This window comes from Rhineura floridana, chromosome 5, assembly GCF_030035675.1.
Source record: "Rhineura floridana isolate rRhiFlo1 chromosome 5, rRhiFlo1.hap2, whole genome shotgun sequence".
NCBI lineage: Eukaryota > Metazoa > Chordata > Lepidosauria > Squamata > Rhineuridae > Rhineura > Rhineura floridana.
Window position 1 is genome coordinate 114,345,096 of NC_084484.1, and position 15,352 is coordinate 114,360,447.

Genomic DNA, 15,352 nt, shown 5'->3' on the forward strand with positions numbered 1-15,352 from the left:
TTTCTGTTTCTAACTATTTCTATATTTTAGGATTTTCCACAACTGTTCACTCCAAGGTGAAGCATCTCCCCCTTTCACTTTATCTACTGCTTGCTTAACTATTTGTCATTTCTACAGCTCTCCTTTGAACCATCTTCTGCCTTGAAATGAGCTTCAAAGTGCAGAAGAGAGCACAACCATTATTCCCTATCTCACAATCTATTTCAGTCAATACATTCCAGAATGCTATTTATTTTATTTTATTTTTTCTTGCAGCATCTTGTTGCTGAATAGTTGTGAAGAAATGACAGAGTGAAAAGTGTAAGCGCAGGGAAATGACTTTAATGTATATGAGTTAGTGCAAGGAAGTCTGCATTTTTATGCATCCAAGAACCTATCAGTCTTTCATATATGCAGAAGCTGAACATTTCTACTTGCAAGTAAATCCTATTGAATTTAATAGGGCTTACTCCCAGGTAAGTGGGGTTAGGATTGCAGCCTTGGTTCTCCTTTCAGTCTGTCTGAGAAAATATAGAACTTTATTTTATTTTTGTTACCTATTCATTATATTTATACCTGTCTTACTACTAAGAGTGGCTTATATATATATTCACTAATAGGCAAAAAACCTTGCGGTTTAAGAATGTACCTATAGCCCACAGCTATTTCTATCAAACTTTAGAAAGCAGGGAAATTGGGCAGCTATAGTTTAAGGATTTATACCACCAGCATCAACCCAAACACAAGAAACCTCTATTTTTCTCCCATGAGTGGGAAAGCAATGATCTCTCCATCCTTTGCCGCCCTGGGCTCCTTCTGGGAGAAATGGTGGGATATAAATTTAATAAATTAAAGTAATAAATGCTGCTGCGACAGTCAATTTAAAAGTTCTTTTCAAATAATAAAAAGAAAAAACACAAAACCAAGAGACTGAACAACACTGGACTACACTTCAGGGTTGTCATACACAACTCCCTCTCAGCCCCTCCCCCCAATATCTGTACAGCCACACTAGGCTACTTTGCAGGGCTGCTGTAACCTATCCAGCACTATATCCACCCCTCCCCACTGCTGCACTATGCATATACTAGTGTGTGTGTGTGTGTGTGTGTGTGTGCACGTGCGTGCGTGCGCTAAATTCAAGATTAAAGTGTTACAAAGAGCCTCATACAATCTCAAAATAACTACAACAATGTTATGAGCACAGGTCAAACAGACACACACACTGCAAACAAAAAGTATTTGAGCTTTTGTCATTTATAAACCCATTTAAGGATAGGGGGTGGGGGTGGCAGGGCGATTGAGCCAGCGGAAAGAGCAGGCTGCGGGAGACAGCGGGGGCGGGAACACACACACATCACCGTCACTCACCTCCATTCTGCTGCTGCTGCCTTCTCCATCATCCTTGCCCTCTGGCTTTCGCCCTCCACTGTCCATTTCTCTCTCTCTCTCTCTCCTGACCATCTGGCTCTCCATTTCCTCCCTCGTGCTTCCTCACACAGACCATGAGGGAAGAGCAACGCCGAGCAGAAGGCCAGTGTGAGTCACATGTCTGTTGCCCACCAATCACAGGAGCAAAAGACTTCCCCTGCTTCCTCCAAGTAACTGGAAGGGGAGAGACGAGGGGGAGTGAAACGAAAGAACTCCTGGTTTCTACTGAGCCTGTGTGACGTTATAATCCACGGTAATGCATTTTTAATCTATTAATTAAAAACAAACCATGCCGTTTTTTTACTTTAAACCTACTGAAGATGAAGGTCTGTGTTTGGGGCAAGCTCAGGGATTTGATTAGATATACCTTACAGTCATCTCTGAGTTTTAATGAATGACAGCAGATTAGGAGAACTTCTCAAGAAAAAAGTCCAAATGGCTTCTTGTTTTTCTCTCTCCCGTTTTTCACTTTAACCTGTGAATTCTCGGGGGGGGGGGGTTGTGTATCACCAAGAAAACTTTCAGAGTTGTAGAGCAAGCGATTCTAAATCCAACAGTATAAGACTTGTAAGTTTTTGTTTTGAACTGGGACTATAGAAAGCACCAGAAAGGTGTGTGTGGGGGGTATTTTCATTTAACATGGTAGAATGCGAAAAATCCCTACTGACTATAGTATACAGCCACTCTCATGGCTGTATAATATCACTTAGATGTTCTCCCATCCAAGAAGTTTGGCCGGTCCAACCTGCTAGCTTCAACAGCAGAATTGTATCATGTTCCTTCAGCTGATTTTCAGGACCATTCCACTGTCCTACAAAACGGGTGTGTCCTGTAAATTCTTAAATATTAAGAAATGTGGTGCTCTGCATTGACTTTGCTGGGACATCCCATGAACAGGAGTTGGCGGGAATTCCAATCCTGCACTCAGAAGATTTCTCCTGTGAAAAACTCTTGCATGATTTATACTAATAGGCAGGATCCAAAGAACCATGAAACCCAAAGTTCTGTAAGTCCAGTGAGACTTTGGATTTTCTTGTCTTTAATTGTAGCATATGCACACATGTATTTGAATACGTGACAGCTTTTGAAACAGAGGGTTTTAAAAGCAGCTTGTAGTATATCATGGTGGTTAGCTGTTGAAAGGAAAAGGTGGAAATTCCAATAGACTAATAGAACCCCTCTTACCTAAGAAGCTCTTTGGAACCTAGCCAGCATGTGTGTGTGTGTAGTGATGGAATGATTGCAAATGCACCCCTGTAGCATGCAGTGAATAATAGCATTTATTGCGTGCCTTTTGAATGTTTGGAGCACTTTACATACATTACCTCTGTGTTCCTTAAAGCAACTTCCTAAGCTAGATCAGTATTATTAATTCTATACATTATAGGCTGTGTGAGATATTAATGACTTGCCTAATACCATCCAGTTAGTTCATGGCTGCGGTGAGGCTTCCCAGCTCACATATTTAGCTACACCTGTCTTCAAATATTATCTGACAGCTGGTTAGTAAATCACCATTAAGTAATACACAAAGTGCAACTGACAAGGGCTTCCGCAATTTCCCCTTCTTTTAGTGAAACATACCACTGCTCAGAAGAAAGGCTAATGTCTCCTTGATGTTCCAGTTTAACATTTCGCCTGCAGAATGGACTCTTTGATCTAAAGATGCATAAACATGACAACTTTTACTGAAGGAGTCATCCATACAAATGACTCAAGATTCAGAAGGAAAGAGACTTAGGCTGGAATTTGATTACCTCTTTGTTTCTGAAACTCCCTTTTATAGGAGTCAATCAAAATAGGAAAGACATTTATGTTTAGAAGGAATGAATGCAATTCATATTTAAAAAATATATTATTTATTTATTTTATTACATTTGTATTCCACCTTTCCTCCAAGGAGCTCAGGGTGGCTTTCACCCTCCCGATTTTATCCTCACAACAACCCTATGAGGTAGGTTAGGCTGACAGACAGTGACTGGCCCAAGGTCACCCCATTGATTGCCAGGGTTGATTTGGCTGATCTGGCTGGCTAGGTGGGTATCCCTTTCTTCCCTCACTGCTCCATGTGCTCATGTGCGTCAATCCCAAAGCTGTGCACTCAGTGGAGAAGGAAGACCATCCCAGATACAAGGAATGTACTCTTCTTCGGTCAAGGGTATACAATATTAAAAATGTAAGTACTATTGTGGTAACTCACTAAAAATAATGACTGAAATCCAGATGCTCTGATGAATCTGTGGGCTTTGGGATTCTTTGCTATAAGCCGTGGAATGCTCTGTGCACAAAATGGGGAATACATTCATTGTCATAGTGGACGATGGATGATCTTTGGTGGGGCAGTGACTAAATGAAGGAAAGGATTCTTTCCCAGTAGGTTTTCCTTACTCCTGAAGAGACCATGTTCTGTCCCTCCCCAAGCAGAGACAAGTTCTTCAGGAGAGACTATACAGACACACTATGTGCCTTATCTGACTCTTCCGTTGCCTCACTTCCTTTGGACCTGCCTATATCTTCAGCAACAGAAGCCTGAGAGCTCTTGTGGGGCAGTGACTGGGTAAAGGATACGGTCTAACCATCTTTGCATTCATTACACCCAAGTATCTGGCACATTCCCAGCCTATTTGTTTTACCTTGCCCATTAAACGTGTCAAAATCTCCCCACTTCCTTCTCACTGTTCCATCTGCTTCATTATTTTGTATTGTATTGTATGTAGCTTTGAGTTCATTTTTGAAAAAAGCTAAATGATAACAGTAATAATGTCTTGCCTCCTTTAACACACTGAATTTCAACAGTCTGACTTAGTGGGCTGTTATGAAGACAACCAGAATATGTGTGTACAGGTGTTAGGGATGCTTGAGGAATTCAGACTTTGTGAATTTTTATGTGAAATGACATGTTGGACTGATATACAGATTGGAACATAGCTATTCACCACATTTCACATTTCTCTGAATGCTGTAATGAAGTTCTTGGCAGTTTAAACATTTCAAAATAAGCCATTAAATACATATTTTAAAGGGGAATGCACATTTAAATATAATTTGAGAGATGATACATATCTTATATAATGCAGAAATGAAACAGTATAAAAATATGGGTAAAACATATGAAAGTGGCACAGACCAGAAATAGACAGTTTTGCCCATCCCTTGCTGAATCTATGCTGTGTAAAATAATTTCCTAAATAAGACTTGCCTTGCCTGAATTGATTTACCATGTTCTGTATTAGTTTAAGATGCTTTTAATATGCATCAGACCCATGCAGACTTCACCAAAGTTGATTTGATGTGTATACAGGAAGGATGATCACCTTGCTTCAAATTCTCTTTAAATTTGAAGCCTAATTTCCCAATAACGTTTCTTAGCTAGCAAAGCTGCTGCTACTAGGACAATTCTGAAACATCAAGGCCTCTTCTTATATCAAAGTTATCAGTGTGTTCTTGAATGGGACATTCCTTGGTAGTAATTGGATAGTTGTCTTGGTACTCTTTGCCGTGCATAAACGATTACATGGTCTGAAATATGCATTCATTGCTTCCTATGGTACCTTATTCAAAGCATCCTATTGATTTCTTCTATTTCATCTGTCATTCACATACAAACAATTCTGATGCCTGAAATCCTCTGCATTCTTATTCCCTAAGTTCCACCTGACATTGATCTTTTACTTATGTGAGTGATTTCCTAGAATTAGACTTTCTCTAATACTCTCTGTAATAGGGGAGGGAAAGCTGAGGAAATCATTTGAGGCTTTACAAAGGATATGACCTGCAACTTCATAGTTCTCTTTCAGATTTGAAAAAAAAACACAGACATGCTAATCACCTCCTAGTACATCTAATAACACAATAAATGAGACCATCCCTCCTTTGAAAGTTCTTATTGAATTTCTTTGTTATCTTTGTCTTGAAAAGGGTTTGTAAAAGTAATTGAAAATGTAGTTTTACATATTTTTCTTTTAGTTAGTTAGTGGTTCTTTTCTTTCCTTGCAAATCATTGAATATCTCTTACAATACTGAATTCATTTCCTAGGCCAATAGAGTCGACTGAATTGAAATGCTGCATTTTAATTCTGTATACAGTAGCCAGTTTCTTGGATAATAGTAAATCTCTCTGGGCTCTTTGTCATAATATTTTCTGGTTTCCAAATTTACAAAGCAACCCAAATACTTAAGAACTGGAAGTATCTAACCAAAGAAGCTGCAAACCTTTGGACCTTTTCAAAACGGTGTGGTATGCTAGGGGTGTGCTCATTCTCTAATAATGATAAAATACAATAAAAAAGAAATGATTAAAGTGGGATGAAGAATTGCTTTGCACAAAAAACTGATGCAGCATAGTAGAGTGACAAGGCATCTGTCCAACAGGAGGCAATGATGCCACCAACTTGGATTGCTTTAAAAGGGGATTAGACAAATACATGGAGGATAAGACTTTGAGTGGCTGCTGGCCATGATGGCTATTCTTTGCCTCCCTGGTCATCTATGCTTTGATTGATTGATTGATTGATTGATTGATTGATTGATTTCACTTGTATACCACCCCATAGCCGAAGCTTTCTGGGTGGTTTACAGCAATCAAAAACATTAAAACAAATATACAATTTAAAACACAATTTTAAAATTTAAAACAATATAAAAACAATTTAAAACACATGCTAAAATGCCTGGGAGAAGAGGAAAGTCTTGACCTGGCGCCGAAAAGATAACACCAGTTTTGAACACCAGTTGCTGGAAATTGCAGGAGGGGAGAATGCTCTTGCCCTCAGATCCTTCTTGCCGGCTTCCCATTGGTTGGCCACTGTGAAAATAGGATGCTGGACGAAAAGGGCCATTGACCTGATCCAGCAAGCTCATCTTATGTTCTGTCTCACTGGGATAAATTTGGTTCTGTTTGGTTTCCCTTATTATCTTATGTAAATAGATCATTGCCATCATTTCCTCCAACTACAAATGCTTCCTTTTGGAGGGGCTTAATAAGACAAATAAATACCAATACCTGACTGTATACATCATTTACCCTTTTTGAGAAGGGGAGTGTTTATAACGCTTTGTTTCATGGCGGTGCGACATTCCTATCTTCTGTACTCCACATTTTGTTACTTGCTTAAAATGTGTACAATTGTTGAAAATCAATAAAACGTTATGATTAATAGCCTTATCCATCATGATTTTGTCTTATTCTGTTTTAAAGCCACGTTGTTTATTTACCACTAAACAAACTTTAAACACTAATTACCAACGTTTCTAAGCAGTGAACAAGGAAATTAAAAAGCATACAATGGATAACATCAATTAAAATTAGTCATAAAAACAAAAAACAACAACCCTTCCTTAAAATGTTGGTGGTTATCACTACATTGTGGTAGTACATTCCATAGCTGAACTGTAGTCTGTGTAGAGGGACTTCCTTTTATCCTGAACCTTCCACCATTCAGCTTCAAAAGATTACCCCAGGTTCTAGTACTGAGAATATATTTTTGAAAGATTTCAGTAAAAGTATGAATATGTATTCTTCTTTATAGCATGTTCTTTTTTACTGGTTCTTCAGGGAAGATACCTAGATATTGTTGCACACCTCCCCAATCTCCAAGTGGTGAGATCGCAGGGGTCCCTGCACTCATCCAGGGTTTGGTTTCCTTTGGGAAGAAGGTCAGCGGAGACTGCGGTGTCTTTATGAAATATGGTTTGTTTATTTACACACATTCCAACCTAAGCTTACGATGGAGGGGGTTCAAGGCATCAGCAGTTCAATATCCAGCGTTTCCATCTGGGTTGCAGGAGGCATCCTAAAGCCATGGTGAAGAGGGATAGCCTCTCTGCCTGCCTGCAGCCCCAGCCATTCTCTAGACACAACTAAAAACACTCAAAGCACAAACCTGTGCTAGCGGCTAGGAAGGGGGGCGGAGGCTCTCCTGAAGAGTTCCTTTTTTTTTTTCATTAATTTTATTCAAATTTTCAAACACAAAACAAAACAAAAAAGAAACAAATTAAACAATAAAATAAAATGTTGACTTCCGATTTGTCGCAGATCAGTTATAGGTCTATGATATATAACAAACCTGTCTCTTAATATATTACAAAATCACTTTCCTCCAGTAGTTATCTTAATTAATCATCAAATCTCATTAACATCACTTTATTCTTTCCGTAAAAAGTCAAAGAGAGGTTTCCACTCCTTGAGAAATATATCCATCGATTTTTCTCCAAATAAACATGTCAAATTAATCCATCTCATCAAGTCTGCTAGGTCCAGTAATTTCAATAGCCATTTTTCCATTATCAGTGTTAATTCCATCTTCCAAATTCCATCCTTGCACCCATAATAATCTTGCTGTCATAGTCATAGTCATATAGTAAGAGTCTGATGGGAATTTCCTTCATCACAAATATTTCCTTGCCATCAATTCTGAATGTGTAGCTGAAATATTGTTGTAAAGTCATATCTCTGTTCCTCTTTTTTATGAAATGCACTAGCACATCTCTTGAGAGTTTTTCCATTGTCACATATCTGGAATTAATTCTATAAATTTTCTCTCAAGTTCCATCAAATCATTCCAGTCCAGAAACTCCATCGAAACATTGATAGCTTTATCTCTGATATCTTCATCAATTTCTCCAGCGACAACGCCGAATTCCAAACAGTAATCTTTATCTCCAGGATCCACAAACTCCAAATATTTTTCCAGTTCCACACTTGATATATCTGTTCCAATCTCCAGGACTTGCATCCTCCCTTTAATTTTTGCCATAAAGTCCAAATCTTTTTCCAATTCCACATTTGATATATCTGATCCAATCTCCAGAATTTGCTCCTTCCCTTTAATTTCTTTTTCATCTTCTATTGCTTGTCCATCTGCTTCTTTTCTCATATAATCCTTTATTTCTTTCAGCTCCTGTTTCACTTTACCAAATTCAGTTGCCATCTCTTGTCTACTCTGTCCCAGTTCTTGTTTCGTTATCTTAATCTCATCCATTATCTTCCGAAACATATCCAGAGGGGAAAACCCTTCCAGGGGTACATCCAGGGTCTCTGCCACTTCTTTGATTGTCATTCTTAAAGCCGAAGAAAAAACCTTTCAAATTTCCAATATAGCCACAATTCCCAAGCAAAGAGTAATTTGCTTCTTTTTCCAGCAATAAGGGAGTTAATATTCCAGGCCTGTTGACATCATCTGGCCAGCACAGTTCTTATCTCCCGCACGTCCAAGAATGCAAAACAAATTTGGTTCACAGCGCCGAACAATTAGTAACATACACAAACAGCAGATTCATCTAAAGAAAATAGTCCAAGAAAAAGTAATCCCAGACATATATCAATCAAATAATCATCTAAATCAGATTTTCTCTTCCGGTAAATTGCCCCTCATCCGTTTTAATCTTTATAGTTTCCAAATTCAGGCCAGCTTTTTGCCATAAAAAATAAGATAAGCTTTTTAAATTTTCTTTCCTCCTCCTTAATTCCTTGTATAAAAGAGAGAAGTGTAACTCACCCAGGTATCTTGATTGCTGATTCTTAAACAAATCTCTTTTACTGTAGTAATTTAAGCCAAGTGATAAGATTAGACAGAAGAAAGCTCGCCCGTTGTGGATCGTTTAAAAGAAAAAACGTCTCGCTTTTTTTCAGCCCAGCTTGCTGGAAGTCCTAACTCCGTCCTCGGCTGCTAGGTATGCCTTCTTTTCCCAGGGAATTCCTGATCAATTCCAGCCACTGACAGCCCAACGAAGTTTCTGTGGATAATCTTCGGTTCACCCTTGCCTGGGAGAACATTTATACCAGTCAAAGTTCCCTTTTGACTGATTTTAAACTGAAAAAAGCTTCCTCTGAGACAGAGCTCATCTCAGAGGCAGCCACAGGCGGAGCAATCCTTCTGGGAAGTCATCAAGAGTTCCAATAACAAAAGGATCTTCCTGGCCCATTGCACCAGTTGCTGGGCAACTGATGGACCCATTATCCTACCTGGCCACTCTATTTGTTTAACAAAAGAAATTCATCTGGCCAGCAGGCAGGATTCCAAATCAGAGGCTGGAAAGGGGACTCACAGGAATCATCCATTCCAACCCCCATGCTCATAACAATATCCTTCAACAAATTACTCCTGTTAAAGCCAGCTCAAGTGGTAAGTGCCAACAGCACTGGATTAAAAACAGGGCCAATGAGAAACAAGAGGAAAATATCAACCTGTTTGGGGGAACACTAGCTTTGCAGAAGTAAAAGGAAATTCTTAAAAAAAAAAAAGCAACTAAGGGGCAAATCCACCAAAAACGTCTAATGAGAACTAACCATACTCAGTACCATAGTATATTGTGTGGAAAAGGAAAACTGGAGTGGTGGGGTGGGGATGGAATGTCTTGCTTCCACTCTTTACAGCTTAAAGTATCCTGGAAAAGAGCATGGATTGCTAGCTGGCTTGCACCCTGAATAGGAGCACTCCTCTTAGGGAATGACACTGCAATATTTTGTTACAGACTGTGCTAGTCCAAAGGATTTTGCTGCCTGAGGAAGGACAATCCCCCTGTCCTATTTCTACAGACTGGCAGCTGAATCTTACTGCAATATTGGCAATGGGCAGTGTCCTCCAGTACATCTCAGGGCAGCAGGCATCTTAGGGGGCACTGAGCAGGCTGTGCATGTCACACACAACTCTGTACTCTGCACCTTGCTGTTACTCACTACCACCCAGCATCTGCCGGTTGAGGCAACCACTTCACTCTGCCTAATGTTAGGGCTGGACCTTGCTGCACAATCCTATCCATTAAAGTTAGCTTCAGTTTTTTCCATCTGTTTACTTCAGCACTGATATGCTGCCAAGTCAGGCTATAGTGAGTTTGGTATAATCTGTTAAGGCTTTTAGTTATATACACACCCAAATGCTTAATTTTTTATGACGTATCAGTATTTTATCAGCCTATTTGTTTAATCTACATGCAGAACATATCATACAGAAAGTGGGATTGGACCAAGATGAAGGAGGTGTGAAAATTGGAGGGAGAAATATTAATTGGAGGGAGAAATATCAATAATTTAAGATGTGCAGACGATACCATAATATTAGCAGAAACCAGTAATGATTTGAAACGAATGCTGATGAAAGTTAAAGAGGAAAGCACAAAAGCAGGACTACAGCTCAACGTCAAAATGGCTAAAGTAATGACAACAGAAGATTTCTGTAACTTTAAAGTTGACAATGAGGATATTGAACTTGTCAAGGATTACCTCAGCACAGTCATTAACCAAAATGGAGACAATAGTCAAGAAATCAGAAGAAGGCTGGGACTGGGGAGGGCAGCTATGAGAAAACTAGAAAAGGTCCTCAAATGCAAAGATGTATCACTGAACACTAAAGTCAGGATCATTCAGACCATAGTATTCCTGATCTCTATGTATGGATGTGAAAGTTGGACAGTGAAAAAAGGGGATAAGAGAAAAATCAACTCATTTGAAATGTGGTGTTGGAGGAGAGGTTTGCAGGTAACATGGACTGTGAAAAAGACAAATAATTGGTTATTAGAACAAATTAAACCATAACTAGAAGCTAAAATGATGAAACTGAGGTTATCATACTTTGGATGCATAACGAGAAGACAGGATTCACTAGGAAAGACAACAATGCTGGGAAAAACAGAAGGGAGTAGAAAAAGTGGAAGGCCAAATAAGGGATGGATTGACTCCATAAAGGAAGCCACAGACCTGAACTTACAAGATCTGAACAGGATGGTTCATAACAGATGCTATTGGAGGTCACTGATTCATAAGGTCGCCATAAGTTCTGATAGATTTGAAGGCAGATAACAACAATAGGAATTTAAAATGCTTGTAATATCTGCTTTTGCAGAGTAGGAGCCAAATGGATACCCATCAATTCTGACTTCTTCAAACTAATCGTAAGTCCCACCACCTTTGAAAACTGCTGAAACTCGGATTACAAGGCTGGAATGACTTGTATAAGATTTTCAAGAGTTAAAACCATGTCATCTGCATAAAGCCCCAGAAGAATACAGTGTATTTTTTTCCTTCTCACCATTGGATTGCTTCTGAGCCTCTGTGCCAAGAGTTCTAAAGCCCAATTAAATAAAAGAGGGGAAAGTGGGCAACCCTGTTCTATTCCTCGGACCAGAGGTATGGTCTCTGAGTCTGTATCATTTCTTCTTATCTGTGCATGGGTGATTTGATAGATTTGATCCTCTACACACTCAAATTTAGAGCCAAACTGCATTATCTTAATTATTTCTTTCAGATATTTTCCTTCTACACAGTTGAATGCCTTATAGATATCTGATACTAAAATAGCCATCCGGGTCTGTGTAATTTTGCAAAAATATAGAATATTAAAAAGTTTCTGAATTGGATCTGATATCTGGCACCAAGGAATGAAACCTGTCTGATCAGGATGGATATAGAGATAGACATGCAATTTTAATCTATTAATTAAAATTAAACAGTTTATAATCCTGATTCAGTAAAGAATACTAAATTCTGCTTTCTACATCAGCAGGATTTTTAAAGGGCTTGAGGATAGCTATTAGTAGAGTGTCTCCAGGTGTTTGGTGGGGAGTCTTCATTATATAACCTATGTAACTGTGGCATCGAAGTATAATGTTTATAAACATGACTTGTAAATTTATTATGTTGGAGGCTTTATATTGCTTCCACAATCTCATCAGGAGAGATGGGACAATTCAGGAATTCTTGAGTGTCTATTTTTGGTAAATTTGCCCCTGCCAAATACCGCCATATCTGAGTCACAACTCGGTGAGTGGAACTAAAAAGCGACTTATAATACTTTAAAAACTTTTAGACTTTTCTTTGCATTTTATCAGTCTGTTGGCTAAGAACCTAGAATCTTTCCCTCCAAATCTATAGTACTTTTGTTTCAAATAAAGCAGTCTTACTGCAGTCTTATTTATTTCTAATAAATCCAATCCCCTGCACTTTTGTTCAGTTTGTCTATATAGCTTCTTGGTGCCTGTTGTTTTATACACCTGCAGCAATTGCACTATTTCTTGCTCTAATACATTATCACAAAGTCATGCTGCTTTCTTGATCCGGCTATATTCCTGTATAGATACTCCTCAAATAACAGATTTTGATGCCTCCCACAGCATGTACTGGAGACGCCCTCTGGGCAGTTCTCAGCCAGATAATTATTGAGTGCTTCCTATATTCTATCCCTAGCTGCCTGGTTTGAGATTAGGATGGGAATCGACAGACTGGCATATGTTCTGTGGGATCCATTAGCTGAAAGTTGGACCAAACAGAGGCACAATCTGTTACTTTGATTATTCCAATACCAGATGAAGATACCGTCCTCCTGACCCCAGCTGTCCTGAGAATGTAATCTATCATGGATGAATGAAATGTGAAGCTGGGATCATTTGGATGCATCTACCACAATACATCTTGGAGACCTAACCTTGAGAGCAGTCTAAATAATTTCAGTTTGTTATTAAATGCCAATTTTTCTGTTCTAGAGGTTTGTGCCCTCCATCGCTTTTTTTGATACGGATCTTCTACAATCACCCCCTGGGTGTTCCAGTTCAAATCCCCACCAATTATCTGTTCTGCTTTGGTAAAGGAATGTGCTCGGTGTAGTAACTTTTTCAAAAATTGTAACTGATGTGAATTAGGAGCATATATTACACCTAAAGTGAGTAAATGTTGCCCATTAAGCATCGCTTCTGCAAAGACATATCTGTCCTCTGTTAGGGTCCTTTGAATCACAAAGTCTTATCCTTTATGTAAAACCAGTGCCACCTCCCTGGACTTTGAGGCCCCTGGAGCTACCACCTGTTCCCAAACCAGGGATGCTTCAACAAGGGTGTCTCTCATGCTACTTTATGGATTTCTTGCAAGCAAACTACAGATGGCTTCATATCCTTCAGGTAGGTGGCTATTCATTTTTGTTTGATCGTATCCCCCATACCTCATACATTAAGCATGACATACCGCTCATCAATACCAGCTTGAACAGAGCATGTCTGGTCTGAATTCTCTCAAGTAGAAAAGTCCAGGAAATGCAGTATCCTAAGTCAACCTAGAGAAACCTTGGGAGGAGAAGCAAAAACAATCATTAACAATATAAACCAGGCAATAACTGGTTGCCAAAATCTAGAACTAGTCATGATGCACTCAAGTGCTGCCTTCTCCTATATATACCTGCCTGCACCTTAGGATGCCCTTCAGAGGCCATGCTTTGGCTACCCCTGCTGAATGAACAGAGGCAGGCAACCCCTAGGGAGATGGCTATTTTAGTAATGGTGCCTCTGCTTTAGAATAGCCTCCCCAGAAATGTTCTCTTGGTGCTATCTTTGTGGCCTTTTTAGTGAAGATCTTTCTGTTCACCATGGCTATTTAAATAATGTAGGTAATCTGGCCCTCTTTTTTTAAATCTGTTTTTAATTTTATGGATGTGATGAGTTCTATTTTGTCGTAGGGTTTTTTTCTTTTTAATGGTTCTGTGTTCTATTATGTATTTCAATTTTTTAAACTTGCTTATTGCAAGCCTCCCAGAGAATTTTATCTTATGGTGCGGCATACAAATGTCATAAACAGATAAATAAAGTAGCTACATCTGGCACAGTCCCTCATGGTTTTTCCCCCTAATAGCTTGGTAGAAATGCTCATTTGCCCTGAAAGAATGCATGAAATGCAAGGAGTGTGACAGCACTTTCATTTGGAACAAAGGAAACTTTAATATAGAATATGATCTTGTTTCAAAACATAATATGCTTACAATGGGTGCTAATATAAAGGTCTTAGGCTTGCTTATATATTTTTGAAGTGACAATACTATTTCAGGCATCAGGTCTACATCATGCACACTGTGATGTTTGGCATCTCTCACAGTGCCATCCTGTGTTTGTCTCCTCAGAGGTAAAACCACTTTAGTTTAATGGGGCTTACCTCCTAGTAATATTAGACCTAGGGACAACTGCTGGGGATGCAAACAGTCACAAGCGGACCTAACTCACTATGGAAGTGCACAGTAATCAATCCCTTCTGGAAGGAAGTACAGGTTAGAATTAACTTGGTCCTAGACAAATCCCTATAAATAGGAGACACCAACACAATAATCGGCTACATCCCTACCAGGTGGGAGCTATCAAAAGGACAAGATGGTTTCACTGAGGCAACACTAACAGCAAAACAAATTGTCCTTCATCATTGGAAAGATCAGACCACGCCAAGCGCAGAAAACTGAATACAAGACCTGCAGCTAGCAGCTCATGAGGAAATCATGTTGTATAAACTACACAAAAAGTCACACTTTCAAGAGATTTGGAGTGCATTTTTGGAACTCTTCATTGAGTAAAACCCACAACTAGAAGAAGTAGGAGGCACAAAACAATGCAGGAACAGACACATCTCCAAAGCAATGGTTGTTAACCCTGGACTCCAGCAAAACATTGGCATTCATCTATTGTAACCCTTATCTGAGCATATGAACCTGGACACTGCATAACATGTTAAACAACTGATCATAAGAAATGAAAATGTATGTAAAGAAATAGAAAAGGGCATGAGGGCAAAGGGAGATGGGAAGAGGGTGGGGGAGGGAATAAGGGATTGTATCATTTTAGTGTAATCATGTTAAAAAACCCATAAACTATATATTTTTAAAAGGGAGCTGTCCAGCAACATCTGGAGGGTCTGGTTCCTCATTCATTAGGTTTGCAGGCTGAATGTAGATATTTTGGATGTAAGATAACCCTTTGACATTAATTCATGTTTTAAAATAAATAAAACAACCAATGGGACAATCCTCTATAATGCAGTAGCCAGCTACCAACTGGCTTTTCTATTTTCTGATAGTCATACAAAAAGATGCATGTGAAGTCTAAGGAAAGGAGGGGAGAGGGGAATAGTTTCCCAGACACATTTTTGAGGGGAATAGTTTCCCAGATGCAGGATTTACATTCAGTGATCAAATTGCCACAT

The 15,352-nt window shown here is 39.1% G+C and overlaps 1 long non-coding RNA gene across 1 annotated transcript; it reads left to right on the forward strand.

The window, feature by feature from the left end:
* Nucleotides 1-1,590: 1,590 nt before the first annotated feature.
* On the forward strand, nt 1,591-14,606 carry LOC133385909 (uncharacterized). Its single transcript, XR_009763003.1, has 3 exons — nt 1,591-1,663; nt 13,163-13,296; nt 14,507-14,606. It is a non-coding gene; the product is annotated as an uncharacterized LOC133385909 (long non-coding RNA).
* Nucleotides 14,607-15,352: the final 746 nt, after the last annotated feature.